Below are 17,337 nucleotides of genomic sequence, written 5' to 3'. Positions count from 1 at the left end.
GTGCTCCGCTGTGGCAGCCCGGGGTTCGCCAGTTCGGATCCTGAGCACACACCGACGCACCACTTGTCAAGCCATGCTGTGGTGGTGTCCCATATAAAGTAGAGGAAGATGGGCATGCATGTTAGCCCAGGGCCAGTCTTCCTGAGCAAAAAGAGGAAGATTGGCAGATGTTAGCTCAGGGCCGATCTTCCTGACAAAAAATTTAAAAAATAAAAATAAATAAAAAATAAAATAAAATGGTATTTGAATGACGACAACCACTGAAAATTCCACACTTCATTATCTATGAACCAATATCACCCTCACAACCCCACAGTTCTTATTCTACAGTTCAGAAGACTAAAACCCAGAAACACATATGGTCACAAAATCCATGTGCCTAGCCTCACAGTATAACTGTCTTTACTACCAGGGGTCTCAAACTGGGGGTCTTTGGGCTAAACAGGCCCACCAATGTGTTTAGTCAGGTGGTGCCTAAATAGAATATTTTACTTTTCTTTTCATTTTGTAACTGAGATGTAATTAATGTACAATTAAATACACACATCTTAAAAGTATTCAGTGGATGAGTTATGACAATCTCATGTTCTCATGTAATCGCCAGGCTAAACAAGATACACAACATAGTTATCTCCCTACAAAGCCTTCTTGCTCCTTCCAGTCCATTCCTTTCCCCTCCTTCCCAGAGAAGTAATTTCTGAGTTCCATCAGATACTAGACACACTATTCCGCATGTGTACATTAGGCAGTTTACACAGCATTTCCAAAGAATAGCCTAAATGATTTTTCTTCCATTGTTTAACAATATGGGCAAAATATATTAAAATCTCTCACTGTCGGGCCGGCCCCGTGGCTTAGTGGTTAGGTGCATGCGCTCCGCTGCCGGCGGCCCGGGTTCGGATCCCGGGTGCGCACCGAGGCACCGCTCCTCCGGCCATGCTGGGGCCGCGTCCCACATGCAGCGACTGGAAGGATGTGCAGCTATGACAGACGACTATGTACTGGGGCTTTGGGGGAAAAATAAATAAATAAAATCTTTAAAATCTCTCACTGAAATTGTGAACTTGTCTATTTCTTCTTCTAATTCTGTCAAGCAAAGCTTTATACATGTGAAACAATATACTTGAGTGGATATATACTTAAATTTTTATATTTTTGGAGAAACAGAATCTTTTATCATAATGACCTCTGTAGCTGTACTACTGCGTTTGGACACTGCTGTCTGACATTAGGATCAGCTTCTTTTGGAGAGGTTTTTTTTGCATCTGATGGGTAGCATTACGTCTCTTTTGGATGCCAATGTTTGCCAGTACAAAGAGTGGCACAGAGCCTGGCTCACTGAAGGCACCACTGGTTGGTGATCAACAAACACAGATCCTTCACCCCACTCTTCATGTGTTCCTAGATTATAGCTCAATAATGTTCATAACAGAATATATCTCAGTTTTCAAAAAATATTTAATTACTCTAAGAATGTGAGGGTGGGAGGAACACTGTCTTCTTCTGTGCACTCATCCACCTAGCCTCAGCTTCTCTGCACACCAGTCAGTTGTTTCCCATGGCCTCCTTATATGGATACTTAGTGCTCTAGTAAGGTCTTGCAAGGACAGTGTCACCCGATTCCCACTCCCAATCTACCCACCAGTCATGACTTGTCTGCATCCAGAGGGTTGCTTACTGCCTGCCCAGTGACTGCTGACTACCTCTGGTCCTGGCAACCTAGTGAACTGCTTCACCATCCAGTGGGCTCCATGATACCTTTCCCAACAAGGTCTGAAGTCCAGTCTAAGGGAGAGGGGCCCCCAAGTTTGGCTTTCCTTTGGGACTCTCCATCAACTCTAGAATATCTGTTAGAATTCTCCTTACATCTTTATATTACACTTCTCTTGTTTAAAGTGTCATTTCTGTCTCCTGATTTCACGTAGACTCACATCCAATTGAGAAGAACAGTGATACCTGGAGACAAATAAGTAAAGAGGAGATTTGGAGACACGTTTAGCCAAGCCTTTGGACCTGAGCAAGGAGCTGAGCTCCTTGCCAATAGGAAAGACATTCACAGAATCTGCACATCCTCACCAACTTCATCCTCAGAACCTTCATCAATTGTCTCACTATGGCACAGCTAGCTCATTGGGACACCCAAGTGGCAAACAGAGGGGGTAACATGGATATTACCAAGACACATGGAGTCTTCAGTGCTTTCTGGCAACCTGCATTGTCAGGGGATCTTGTAGTCCTTTACCTGTGGAGTGATTCTGACCCCTAGATATGTCAGCGTCCATAAAAAGTCCAAGAGAAGGAGTTACTTTGGATTTCAGTCAGGGAATCAAAGGCCTAAACCAGGTGGGAGAAGGAATCTCCAGGTGGACTACAAAACCACTATGTTTATTAACATAAACATTTCCTAAGATTCATAACAACACAAGTGAATTACTGATTCTGATTAACTCCTTGAATGAATCTGTTATGCATAACATTAAAACACATTCACACTTTCTCCTATTTACTCTGGGTTCACATCATTTGAACAGATATCACATATTTCTCCTCAGGTATACACTCAAGATTAGAATCCTCCCTCAGCATTTTCCCCAACCAAATAAAAGGTCTCTACTGTCAAATCTGGGAGTAACCCTTGATGCTCTCCCCTCTCTCACCCTAGAAATGTAATCAACCAAATAGAGAATGCTTTCCTCATCTCCTACTCCCGTCTCTTCCAACATGGCTAACTCCTATGTCTTGTCTTTTTATCACTTAAATACTTATCAACTTTACTTCTTACCTTCACCTATTCCCATATAAAGAAAGAGAAAATAATATTGCCCTCCACTTAGCTCCAGAACCCTAATCAATTGGTAACAATACATTTATTTTCTTGGAGAGACATTTGCCTCCTCCAATAGTTTACAAGTTTCCTGAGAACACCCCTGGGTTGAATTTTTTCACCAAGCCCTAATCGAGCATTCAAACAGTCATTAAGTAGGGGTATATCCTCTAGTAAAAGAGTAAAGAAAGGAAATGCCTGGATTCTTTCACTGTCACCTTATACAAAACTCTCAAATCATTTCATTTATTATTTTTCCATAACAATCATCCACATCTAGGTTCCATGATCAAGTTTTAAAACTTGAATATTCATCATAAGATTCTACCTTGATTCCATGCCTTCATGACCATGTTTCCTGAAGTCCAGTCCCAAAGTATGAGTTAGTGGGTTGTATTTAAGTTGTAATGGATTCAAGTCTCTCTCCTGCTAAAATATTTCAGAAGTTTCCATGGCCTTAGAGTCTTGTCCAGAGCACCTCACTCCCCTGGTCCTGTCCCTGCTCTCCACTCTATCTCCCAACACTGTCTGTTCTGCTTCTGCCAAACCTCCCTCTTCGGTTTAAGAAATACACGAAGGTCTAAACTATGCTGAATTTTGCTTATCAAGTTCCCTTCATCTGAAATTTTCTCAGCCACCTACAAATCTCACAATAGTTCAATGACCACACTAGGTCAATCCTACTCAGGCTTTCATTGACAACTTAAATATTTTGATACCTCTCAAAACGTATTACCTCGTATTAAGCCATTCTGATGTCCATATTACAAACTTGTCAGTATTCACTGAAATTCTGTATTCCCAGATAGACCGGAAGCCCCATGGGGGCAGTACTATGCTCTGATGGCCTTTGTTTCTCTGTCCCTGGCACAGTTCCGATCTCATTAAATGATTTCAATCACTATTTGTGGATTCTCAGACAATTGCCATTCCCCACAAAAATGTTACAGTATAGTATGCACAAATAAAAGGAACAGAAAAATAGAATTACAACATGAAAATCAAATTAAGACACAGAAAGTGTCTACACACAATATAATAGAAACCAAAACACAGTACTTTTGAAAACGTATTTGACTATTTTTACTCAGAATAACAGTGGACAGGATATTCTTCTTGAAAACTAGTGCTTGAAGTTAAAACTTATTCCTGATGTTCCTCCATAATTTTTGCACTTTTTAAAAAGTTCATTCAAAAACTACAAATGGCACAAGACCTATAGAAGGAAATTTATAACATCCAGCAAAAGCAAACGTGTATTTGTCCTTTGGCCTAGAAATCCAATCTGAGCAGCTTACCCTGAAAACACACCCCCACAAATGTGAGACAATATATACAGAAGTTTATTGACTGCATGTCAGTAATAGATGACAAGACAGTTGTTAGAAAATTTGTTGGGGAACAAGATATTCTGAGTATCAAAATATCACCCCACATATGACTTTTTTATTCACAAGGAAAAGTCTACCTTTAAAACAGAGTGCTCTGCTGATCACTACCTTAAGCAAGTAATCAAAGTGGGCATCACTAACTGAGGGATGGCATAAATTTCTGTCTTCCCTATGGAATGCAATTTCATATACACATCACCTACAAAATATTTTGAAACGATCTTTTTGTGTGTGTGTGTGTGTGTGTGAGGAAGATCAGCCCTGAGCTAACATCCATGCTAATCCTTTTTTTTTTTGCTGAGGAAGACTGGCTCTGAGCTAACATCTGTTGCCAATCCTCCTCCTTTTTTTTTTTCTCCCCAAAGCCCCAGTAGATAGTTGTATGTCATAGTTGCACATCCTTCTAGTTGCTGTATGTGGGATGCGGCCTCAGCATGGCCAGAGAAGTGGTGGGTCGGTGTGCGCCCGGGATCCAAACCCAGGCCGCCAGTAGCGGAGTGCGTGCACTTAACCACTAAGCCACGGGCCGGCCCTGAAATGATCTTTTGAAGCCTCTACACCAGGAGCTGGCACACTTTGGTCACAGGTCTGTTTGTGTAAATAAAGCTTTGTTGGAACACGGCTATGCCCATTTGTTTACTTAGGTCTACGGCTGCTTGCCCATTGCAAAGGCAGAGCTGAGTAATTCTCACACCTTATGGCCTGCAAAGCATCAAGTACTTACTACTCCGGACCCAATTACCAGTTGACAGGAAACGCAAAAAATGGAGGAAACATTCAAACACACCATGAAAATAAAATCTGAAATATCAAAATGTGTGACTTTCTAAAGAAACGTGTGATTCTTCAAAAAGACAATATAGTTGACAAACAATAGTGACTGACCTAGATTAAAGATTAAAAGATGAACAATTGCCATATATAACCTTGATTGAATCCTAGACAGAAAAACATACCGGGAACAATGTGAAGAATTTTAGTTTTTACATAGAGTGGATATCTGATGACATTATTCTTTTTAATTTTCTTGGATGAAATAATAGCATTGTAGTTTTAGGATAATGTCCTTCTTTCTGGGAGATGGATTATCAAGCATTTAAAGGTCAAGTATCGGGCCGGCCCCGTGGCTTAGCAGTTAAGTGCGCGCGCTCCGCTGCTGGAGGCCCGGGTTCGGATCCTGGGCGCGCACCGACGCATCGCTTCTCCGGCCATGCTGAGGCCGCATCCCACATACAGCAACTAGAAGGATGTGCAACTATGACATACAACTACCTACTGGGGCTTTGAGGGAAAATAAATAAATAAATAAAATCTTTAAAGGTCAAGTATCACGTCTGCAATTTATTGTCAACTTACTCTCAAATAGTCACCATAAAATGTATTTACCTATGGAGAGAGCAAACATGCAAAATGCTAAAAATGGGTGAATCTACTACAATGAACACTCATGGTACTGGATGTTCAAATTTTCTGTAGGTTTAAGATTTCACAAAAGAAAATCATGGGGGAAAAAAACACAGTCCACATAGCCTGCTAATGCTAAACTGAATTATTCTAGAACTGGTGTCATAAAGCCTCCATCTTTTTCTCCTGGAGGCCCCTGTTTAAAAGCTCTGTGGGACCTACGGACCTAGGAAGTTCAGATGAAGAGACAGCTGAGTATTCTCACTTTGTCTTGAGATGCAAGATTTGTAGTCAACATATGCTTATAATTACCTAGACAAACATGCTCACTCTTGACACCTAAGAAACTATCTTATCTTTTTATCTTTATGTAATGTTCAAAAAAAAAAAAAACGCGGAAAGATATGGCCAAATTCTCAGAAGCCCCATTCGTTCGCACAGGAAAAGCAGAAGAGGCCCCTGAGCCAACTTTCCCCCGGACTCACGGGAACACGACGGGGTCGCCAGGGCCGTGAGAACCGGAGCGCGCGGGGCCTGAGCAACGGGACTCGAGCAGCGGAAATTCTTCTCCTTCTGGAGAAAAGTCCCGAGGTTACTTCGGAGGCTTCTGAACAGGGGAGCCCAGGGGATGAAAACCCCCCGCACACGCGCCCTTCCCGCCCCGGCTCCGCGCGGGGACAGCGGCCGGGCGGACGCGAGCGGAGGGGCCCGGCCTCTCTAAGGAGGCCCCTCGGGGTCCCGGCCACACCTGTCCTTTACCGCCCTCCTGCCCCCCAGGGCGCTCCCTGCACGCGGGCCTCACCAGGGACGAGGACACCGCGAGAGGACCGACGTGACCGCTCCGAGACGCGCGGAGTCACCGGACAAAAAGACGGCGCGAACCCGTGACGCCACTTCCGCCTCCTTCCTCCGGAAGTAAAGGGCGGGGCTCCAGGGCTTGGGCTGCCAATCACGTCCGACCATTTCGGGCAGAGAAACTGCAGTTCTCGCCGCGTGGGTGCGGACGGGGCTGGGGTCGCCTCCGCGCAGTACTGGCAGCAGAAAAGAGCGCAGCCGCCGAGGTTGAGGATGGAAGCCGGCCTGTGGGTGGGGTTACGGTCGGAGGCGAGGTTGGGGCGCAACGAGGCCCAGCGCCGGGTTTAGATGTTGGCATGGGGAGGCTGGCACTGGGGAGTGGCGCCGCCTCGTGCTCATCAAAAGTTTTCCTACCGGTCTCTCCAGGTTCCTAGAGCCCTTACAATGATTCTCCCGTAATGATGTGCCTGCCAGTCCATGATATAGTCTATCTCCTGCATTCAGTCAATCCCGTATTTAACCTTTATTTCCCCTTATTTCTTTATATTTGCTTTGGACACCTTGCTTAACTCTAATCATTGAATCTTTTGCATTTTCAATATAATGACATTTCTTTGTAACATTTATGTTTTTCTTTTTCAAATATGTATTTCTTTCTTTATATTTTTCCTATCTTACCATACGGTCCATGGCCTCCCGTACTAAAGTGTGAAATAGCACTGATACCAGGCTTTCACTCAGGAGTGGGTCTCAAGTTTCTCTGGGAATCCGAGTTTACTGTGGGTTTCAGTGAGTGGCCTGTATCAAGTTGGTAAAGGTCTTTTTAAATCCTGATTTTCTGGTACATTTTACCAAGAATTGCTCATGTGCATTATTAATGTGTTTCATCCATCTATTGAACTGACAACTATTTTGCTAGGTCAATGTTTCATCTGTTGCTGTACAAAATATTTAATTTTTGTGTAGCCAAGGAAGTCTGTTTTAAACAATAATTTCTGGGGGCCAGCCCGGTGGCGCAAGCGGTTAAGTGCGCACGTTCCGCTGTGGCGGCCCGGGGTTCGCCAGTTCGGATCCCGGCTGCGCACCGACGCACCGCTTGTTAAGCCATGCTGTGGTGGTGTCCCATATAAAGTGGCGGAAGATGGGCATGGATGTTAGCCCAGGGCCAGTCTTCCTCAGCAAAAAAGAGGAGGATTGGCATTGGATGTTAGCTCAGGGCTGGTCCTCCTCACAAAAATAAATAAATAAATAAATAAAATAATTTCTGGGTTTCCTGATTTGCCTTAAAAATTCCCTTCAATCTCTAGATTACAGTCAGATCTCCTAATTGCCTTCTAAAAGTTTTTATTTTTAATGACACTTTAATCTTGAATCCTCACAGAGTGTATTTTGGCAGGTGGTGTGGGGTAGTGGATGCAATTACTTCTTTCCTCCAGTAAGATGTTCAATAGGTATAGTATCGTTTATTGATAAACTACACTTGAACTACTGATTTGAAATTCCACCTTTATTAAACAATAAATACCTGTATCAGTTTCTAAAGTTTTCTGTGCCAGTAATATTTACTAATACCCATAGCACACGCTTTCGGTTCCGATAGTTTTATGTTAAGTTTTAATATTTAGTGGTTAAAATATAATGGTACCTCATGTTTCTTGCATCTTACTGCTCTAGGTGCTTCAGAAACAGTAAATTTGTTATCCTCCTCATGATGTAGCTACTCTCATGATTTTTTCTTTTGTTTGTGTTTTAGAACAGCAATATTGAAAAATAATTCACATGCCACACAATTTACCCATTTAAAACTATACCATTGAATGTTTTTCATTATGTTCAAACAGTTATGCAACCATCACAATTTTACAACCTTTTCATTACTCCAAAAGTACCCTTTGACTGTCATACCCCCCTTTTCCTACTCCCTCAACATCTAAGCTGCCATGAATTTCCTTTCTCTCCCTATAGAGTTGTGTTTTCAACACATTTCATGTAAAGGAAATCATACAATCTTTTGTCAATAGTTTCTTTTTGCTTAGTATGTTTTTCAAGGTTCATATGTATTGTAGCATATGTCATTCCTTTTTATCGCTGAATGATATTCCATTGTATGGATATAATGCATTGTATTTATCTATTCATCTGTTGATGGACATTTGGTTTGTTTCCATTTTGTGGATACTATGAGTAATGCTGCTATGAAAATTCACGTGTATCTTTTTGTGCAGACATATTTTCATTTCCCTTGGGTATTGTTTCGGTCAGGGTTCTCCAGAGAAACAGAACATATGGCCCTGGACCATACTGTAAGATCAGAAAGATCATTTATACATATAAAAATAATATAACGAAATTTACATAAATACATATCTAATGAAATTTATATAAATATATATCTAATTAAAATTATGTAAATATATAGCTAATGAAATTTATTATAAGGAAGTGACTCATGTGACTATGGATGCTGCAAGTCACACTATCTGTTGTCCCCAAGCTGGAGACCCTGGAAAGCCTGTGGTGCAGTTCAAAGGCCTGAAAGCTAGAGAGCCAATGGCATGGATTCCAGTCCATGTCTCAAGGCCTGAGAACCAGGAGCACCAAAAGCAGGGGAACATTATCCCAGCTCAACAGTGAGGCAGAGAAAGAAAATTCAACTTTCCACCGCCTTTTCATTCTATTCAGGCCCTAAATCAGATTGGATAATGCCCACCCACATTGGAGAGGGCAATCTGCTTTACTCAACCTACTGATTCAAATGCTACTCTGCTTCCAAAACAACCTCATGGTCACACTCAAAAAGAATGTGTTCCCAGATATCAAGATATTCTGTGATGCAGTCAAGTGACACATAAAATTAACTATCGCAGTTATCTACCAAGCAGTGGAATTGCTGGAACATATAGCAAATAGATGTTTAACATTTAGAATAACTACTAGACTGTTTTCCTAAGTGGCTGCATCATTTACAACCCCCCACTAATGTCTGAGGGTTCCAATTTCTCCACATCCTTGCTCACACTTCTTGTTGTCTGTGTTTTACATTTTAACCATTCATTGATATGAAATATCTCATTGTGAATATGATTTGCATTTCCCTAATGATTAGTGACGTTAAGCATCTTTTCATGTGCTTGTGACCATTTCTATGTTTTCTACGAAGAAATGTCTATTCAGATCCTTTGTTCATTTTAAAATTAGATTATTTGTCTTTTTATTGAGTTGTAAGAGTTCTTTATATATTCTGTATATGATCCCTATCATATATGTGAATTGCAAATATTTTCTCCCATTCCATGGTCTTCTCCACTTTCTCAAGTGTGTCCTTTGTATTACAAAAGCATTTAATGTTAATAAGTGTCCTTTGGAGTACAGAAGTTCTTAATTTTGCTGAAGTCTAATTTATCTATTTTTTCTTTGCTTGCAAGGTGTTTTAGATATCATGTCTAATAAGCCATTGCCAAACTCAGTGAACATTTTCACCTATTTTTTTATTTATCAGTTTTATAGTTTTTTGTCTTACATTTAGATCTTTGATGCATTTTGAATTAATTTTTGTATATAGCGTAAAGTAAGGGCCTAATTATATGCTTTTGCATGTGGATATCCAGTTGTCTCAGTACCATTTGAGGAAAAGATTATTTTCTTTCCCCATTGAATTCTCCTGGCACCGTTCTCAGAAATCAATTGAGAATACATGTGAGGACTTATTTCTGGACTCTCAATTCATTCCGTTAATCTATATGCCTGTCCATAAGCCAGTAAACACTCTTTGATTACTGTAAATTTGTGGTAAGTTTAAATCAGCTGATAAGTTGAATTCAAAGAAAGAAAAAAATGAGGGAAATGGAAAACATAAAATAAGATGACTAAATGATATCCAAACGTATTACACTTACATTACTTATAAATGGACTAAAGGCTTCCATCAATGGTAAGGATTATTAGTGTGAGTTTCATAAATATCAAGATTCATGCAGTGTAAGAATTTGAATTGTATCTTGACCAAAAGTATGAGAAAATGTGAAATTTGAATGAGGTCTGTCAATTATTTAATAGTATTTCATCAATGATAATTGCTGGGCTTCAATAATGATGCTTAACCCTAGGGATAGCCCAGAGAAGGATACAGAGGAACACACTGTCCTATTTTTACAAACTCTCTGGATGCATAATTATCCTTCAACATGCAGTTTACTACAAACCTAGATTTTAAGACTTCCACTTCTATGATATTTTTTAAAAAGACATCTAAAAACCGATACAGTAACATTGAGAAATAAAAGGATGGGCCGGCCCTGTGGCTTGGTGATTAAGTGCGCGCGCTGCGATGCTGGTGGCCCGGGTTCAGATCCCGGGTGCGCATCAAGGCACCACTTCTCCGTTCATCCTGAGGCCAAGTCCCGCATACAGCAACTAGAAGGATGTGCAGCTACGACATACAACTATCCACTGGGGCTTTGGGGGGAAAAAATAAAATAAATAAAATCTTTAAAAAAAAAAAAAGAGAAATAAAAGGAAAACAATATGATATAGCTACATAAAAATCTGACAAAATAGATTTTAGTGGAATGCACATTCTTATGCATAAAAAGTTAGATAATTTTTGAAAGTTTCAATTCACCAAAAAACTATAGCAATTCTAAAATGGTATGCACCTAATAATACAGCGTTCAAAATACAGCAAACAAAAATGGACCAAATGAAAGGAGAATTACCAAAGCCACCATTAGAGTGGAATATTTTAATACACCACTCTCTGGACTAGATACCGCAGAGGAACACATGTTCAATAGCCACCAAACACTTGAACAAAACAATGAACAAGTTGGACCCCCAGACACATATAGCACTGCTGACTGCAAGGATAAAATACACATTCTTTTCAAGCTCACATGAGACAGTTATGAAAATTGAGTGCAAACAGGCCCAGAAAGTATATCTCAAGCATTTACAAACATTAATATAATTCCCTAAACACAATGCAATTCAGTTAGCAATCAATAACAAAAACATAATAAAAACACCGTATGTTGGAAATTTAGGAACACATTTTAAAAGAAGCCACCTCTCAAAGCACAAACTGTAGTAGAAAATAGATATGTATAACTGAAAATTTAAAAAAAAACAAACCTTCTTAACCAAACTTTGTTGGAGATTCAGCTACAGCAATATAAAAATAGTCAAAGCCTCAAATGATTACATAGTAGGAAAGAAGTCTGAAAAATAATAACCTATGCATTTCATTTTAGAGGTAGGAAAAGAACAACAAAACATGGTCATACATTTCTTAATGATAGAGATACATTCTGAGAAATGCATCATTAGGTGAGTTTGTCCTTGTGCAAACAGCACAGAATATACTTACACAAAATTAGATGGTACAGCCTACTACACAGCTAGGCTATATGGTACTAATCCTATGGGACCACCTATATATATGTTCGGCCACATATGTCATATATGTGGTTCATCATTGACCTAGACGTTATGTGGTGCATGACTGTAAACACAACAAAACTAGAATGAAAGTAAAAATAAAGATAAGAACAGAAATTAACAAAATAAAACATTCAATGGATTGAAACGTGTCCCCCACAAGATTCATCTTTTGAAGCCCTAATCTGCAAGACGGTGGTAGTTGGAGATGGGGCATTCAGAAGTAATTAGGTTTAGATGAGGTCATGAGGGTAGGACCCCAAGATGGTATTAGTGCCCTGATAAGAAGAGACATTGTAGCTGAATTCACTGGGTTCATCTCTTGATGAGTGCAGAGCCAAAAAGCACAACTAAGGCAGAAGTATGTGAAGAAAAGTTTTATTGCTTCCCCAAGCAATGGAGAACACCAGGGCATCACCCAAAGCAGTGTCTGTCAGAGCACAGTGCTGGTGGAGAGTTTATACATGAGGAAGTAGAAAATACAAAGTTTATTTGTAACAACTGTGTAACAATTTTGTTCATTTAAAGCACATGTGTAGCATGCATACATGTTATGACATACATCACATGATCTAAAAATGGCTATTTGGACCCTCCTAGAGGAGGAGGATTTAGGATGCAAATGAGTTAAGGTAACTTCAGGACAACTGGTGGTGGACCAATTCACAGAGGTCTTCCTGCAAATGTGTGAGTTTCTCTGCAGGATAGCAACATCTGCAAAATGGAGACAGCAACTTCTGCAAAACAGAACACTTAGTTCCTTCTTATCTGAAAAACCCTTTCTTTGCCTGGTTCCCTGGTCACAACACCAGAGAGCTTGCTGGCTTTCTCTCTGCCATGTGAGGACAGAGAGAAGGCAGTCATCTACAAGCCAGGAAGAGAGCTCTCACTAGGAAACTACCTTGCTGGCATCAGATCTTGGAATTCAGCCTCCAGAAAATAAATTTCTTTTTAAGCCATTCAGTCTATGGTATTTTGTTATGGCACCTGAGCCTGCTAATAACATAGAACACAAAGGAGATATGCAGTAGATTAATCAAACCAATTTTCTTTAAAATGAATTGACAGAACTGAATAAATTCTGGCAAGATTAATAGAAGAAAAGGGAAACGTCACAAGTAAATGATAGTAGGAATGAAAAAGGGGATACAAACGAAATGGTATATAATTACAGAACCACAAATACTAAAAACATAAGAAACTATAAATTTGAAAATAGAAAAATTCCTGTAAAACATAACTTGCTTAACTGATATAACTTGCTTAACTGCAAAACTTAGCAGTCCTTCAAACATAAAAACAACTTAATCCTTGCTTTTAAATAATTCCAAAATAGGAATACAAAACTACTAACAGGGCCGGCCCCGTGGCTTAGCGGTTAAGAGCGCGCGCTCCGCTGCTGTCGGCCCGGGTTCGATCCCGGGCGTGCACCGACGCACCGCTTCTCCGGCCATGCTGAGGCCGCATCCCACATACAGCAACTAGAAGGATGTGCAGCTATGACATACAACTATCTACTGGAGCTTTGGGGGAAAAAATATATAAATAAAATTATTAAAAAAAAAATTCTCATTGGCCCATTTAAAAAAAAAAAAACTACTAACAAACAACAAGTAATTCTGATAAAGATGATTTTGCCAGTGAATTTTGACCTATATAAGAGAAACAAATCTTCTTGTATAGAAATTGGTTAAGAGTTTAGAAAAGGAGGAGATACTCTCATCTTTATACAAAGTCAGGCAAGAATAGAGTAAGAAAAGAATATGACATGCCAAGGTTACTCAAAAGCACTTGTAAAAAACTTCTGTAACATATCAGTACATAGAATAGATTCAAGTATAAAAAAAGATAATCCATTATGTCCAAGTTCAGTTTTTCTAGAATTATAAGGTTACTATAACCTTGGATATGAATTATCTTGCCACATTTATTTTTTTTAATTTCTTTTACTTGTTGATTCACTGAAATATTAGGTATCTATCATAGGCAGATACAGTTCTAGAAACTTGGATGAGATCAGTAAACAAATAGGATCATCTCAGAAGAATCAGGGGAAAGCAATTAATAAATTCAGAAGGCATTTATGAGAAAGCCAGCTCTCAAACTATGAAAAGTAGGATAAAGCCTTAACCTTGTAAAATCTATAAGAACCAGTGCAGTGAATGGTAAAGAGGGAAAGCACAGCCCATTAGCATTAGGAAGAAGCCAGGGAAACTGCTTTTACTACTTCTAGTCATTATTGTACGGAGGTCTTGTTCAGTCAGAAAAACATATAAATGACCTAAGGATTGAAATGGAAAAATAAAACTGCCATTGATTACAAAAGATATGATTGTTTATGCAGAAAATTCAAAAGAATATTTTAATATCTTTTTTTTTTTTTTGGTGAGGAAGATCAGCCCTGAGCTAACATCCATGCCAATCCTCCTCTTTTTGCTGAGGAAGACTGGCCCTGGGCTAACATCTGTGGCCATCTTCCTCTACTTTATGTGGGACGCCGCCATAGCATGGCTTGACAAGCAGCGCGTCGGTACGTGCCCAGGATCTGAACCCAGGCCACCAGCAGCTGAGTGTGCACACTTAACCACTATGCCATGGGGCGGCCCCCAAAAGAATATTTTAAAAATTAATATTTTCAAGGAAGTTTAGCAAGTCTGCTAGGTAAAATTCAACATGCAAAGATCAACTGCATTTTATATATCGACAATCAGAACAATTAAATTTAACAAGTATAACATTTACAAGTAAGAAAATTATAAAATGGTTAAGAATAATCTAATCAAAATGTGTAGAGTGTTTTTCGGAGAAAACTGTAAGATTCTGAACTCCTTTGAGTCTCCTCAATGAAACTTTCTTCATGGATTGGAAAGTCCAATACAGGAAACATTCCAGTTCCCCTTAAAATGATTTAGAGTTTCAGCAAATGTCTAATAAAAGGTACACCTACTATTATTGGAGGAAGCTCACAAGCTGACACAAAATATATAGAGATCTCCCCACAACCTACTGATCACATAAAAAAAGGAACTGAACAATGCAAACACGGGACATGTGACCCACTTTACACCAGGTGATCAAAATTAACATTACCAATGATGGGAAAAATGAAATCACAGGCCTGTCTGTATGTGACACTCTTGAGATATCCATCACTTTTTTGGTATTCAACCCAAAATTCAAAACCTGAATCTAATTGTGAGGAAACTTCAGAGAAACCCTAAGTGACTAGTCTTCTCTAAAGGAAATGGCTGTATTCTTAAAAATTGTCCATATCATAAAATAAACACTAAGGAAATGCTTGAAATTGATTGAAGAAACATGACCACTAAAAACAGTACATGACCCTGGACTAAAGGGGACATTTTGCAATAAAGGACATGGGATGGCTAATAAAACAGGAACGTGGACTATAAATCAGATAATATACTCATTCCTGGGAAATGCATACTGAAAATATTAAAGGGTAAAGAGGCATGATGTATGCAACTTACCCTCAAATGATTCAGGAAAAAATCACATCACGGTGGAGGAGAGAGAGGGAGAGAAGGAGAGAGGCGGGGGGGAGGGGGGAGAGATTGAGAGAGAGAGAGAATGAATGAGAAAGGAAAAGTACCAAAATGTTAAAAATTACGGAAGCTGGGTAGAGCTAGAGCTATACTGGAGTCCCTTATACTAGTCTACCAACTTTTTCTCTATGTTTGGATTAATTTGAAAAGTTTAAAAAAGAGCCAAGAACAGACAGACACTCTTAAATTGTTTTTTTTTTTTAAAGATTTTATTTATTTTATTTTTTGCCCCCAAAGCCCCAGTAGATAGTTGTATGTCATAGCTGCACACCCTTCTAGTTGCTGTATGTGGGACTCGGCCTCAGGATGGACAGAGAAGTGGTGCCTTGATGCGCACCCGGGATCCGAACCCGGGCCGCCAGCATCGCAGCGCGCGCACTTAACCACCAAGCCACAGGGCCGGCCCAAGACAGACACTCTTAAAGAGGAACAACAGCATAGGTGAATAGCCCTTTCAGGCATTAAGAAATATAGTCGAGTTAATATGACAAATACAAGTGGTATTGATGCAGAGATTACAGCAACTGACCACAGGAACACAACATCAAGCCCTGAAACACACCCATATAAATACAGAATTTTTTCAACAGCTGATCTGGCCCTGCAAATCAGCAGGAAAATTTGAGCTTCTCAATACACTGTCCTGTGAAAATGTTTTGTCCATTGGAGGAAAAATTAAATTAGACATATATTGATACTATACACAAAAATCAATCCCAGATGGATTAAGGACATACAATTGCAACAAAAGCTATAAAAATTTTGAAAGGCAAGGTAGTAGAACGTATTTACAAGATCAGAGTAAAAGACAATGTCTAAGACAGGATAAAGGAAAGGTTGAATAAATTTGACTACGCCCAAATTAAGAAATCCTTTTCCTTAAGAAAATATAAAACTGAAGACACAAAAAGCGGAAACTACTGGGCCGGCCCTGTGGCTTAGCGGTTAAGTGTGCGTGCTCGGCTACTGGCAGCCCGGGTTCGGATCCCGGGCGTGCACCGACGCACAGCTTCCCCAGCCATGCTGAGGCCATGTCCCACATACAGCAACTAGAAGGATGTGCAACTATGACATACAACTATCTACTGGGGCTTCGGGGGGGAAGAAAAAAAAAAAGGGTAGCAATGAATTCAATAAACATTAAAAAAAAAAGTGGAAACTACTGCAATCATGTAATTCGCAAATGAGTCCCACATTGTCTAACAAAAGCCTTAAAAGTTATTTTTAAAAAGACTTATTATTAGAAATCAGCAGAATACATGACTAAGTATTTCTTCAAGTAGCCAAACTACTTGTAAACATGTTTATGCCGTCAGCAATCAGGGAAAGGCAAGTTAAAACCACAATGTGATGCACAGCTGCTTTGAACAAAACATCATAATTATCTAATAAGGGTGAACACATACAAAGATAATCAAATTACAAAGGAATGAATCAATAACGACAGCTTTCATAAATAGTTCAAAAATCACGTAAGGTAAGTAACACATTGTTATGGGGTATGTACATCAGCAGCAAAACCCAGGAAGAAGTGGGAGATTTGTACCTGGATCTCAATATGTGAAGGTGATACAGTGAAGACACGAATAGATTAATGCTATTGAAAGAAAAGATTATTACTTACAATCCCAAGAGAAGGGTCATGGGAAGCCATGCAGGATTAAATATGGGACCACCAGAGTCGGTCAGGAGGCAGAAGTAGGAGAGAAGAAAAAGCACAGGTCACAGACTTTATTGGAGTGTCCACAGGAAAGGCAAGGCAGGGCAGAGTAAACAGCTTAGGATTGGCTACTTTGAGTAGTTCTGGCAGTCTTTGGGGCATACGGGAGGTCCATGGTTGTCTGATTCCTGGCCCTGGGTTGATTTAGGGCAGAGGAAGTACTGGCTCAGGGTGTAATAGTTAGATAGAGGAAGTGATTGA

The 17,337-nt window shown here is 39.8% G+C and overlaps 1 protein-coding gene across 6 annotated transcripts in view; it reads right to left on the bottom strand.

Annotated features, from left to right (window-relative positions):
• The window catches only part of LOC101401550 (uncharacterized), an 82,093-nt gene that overhangs the window by 15,955 nt on the left and 48,801 nt on the right, over positions 1 to 17,337 (bottom strand). For 3 of the 6 annotated variants that reach the window (XM_087425504.1, XM_087425505.1, XM_087425502.1), the window contains exons 1-2: positions 6,422 to 6,492; positions 6,105 to 6,192 (exon numbers count right to left, since the gene is read on the bottom strand). The gene's annotated coding sequence lies outside the window, so the exon portion shown is untranslated. The other 3 variants (XM_087425509.1, XM_087425508.1, XM_087425506.1) reach the window with 3 other exon arrangements.

The sequence above is a fragment of the Ceratotherium simum genome, chromosome 39 (genome assembly GCF_057802395.1).
Source record: "Ceratotherium simum simum isolate JZ-2026a chromosome 39, ASM5780239v1, whole genome shotgun sequence".
Lineage (NCBI taxonomy): Eukaryota > Metazoa > Chordata > Mammalia > Perissodactyla > Rhinocerotidae > Ceratotherium > Ceratotherium simum.
This window is presented reverse-complemented; position numbering and strand designations above follow the sequence as displayed.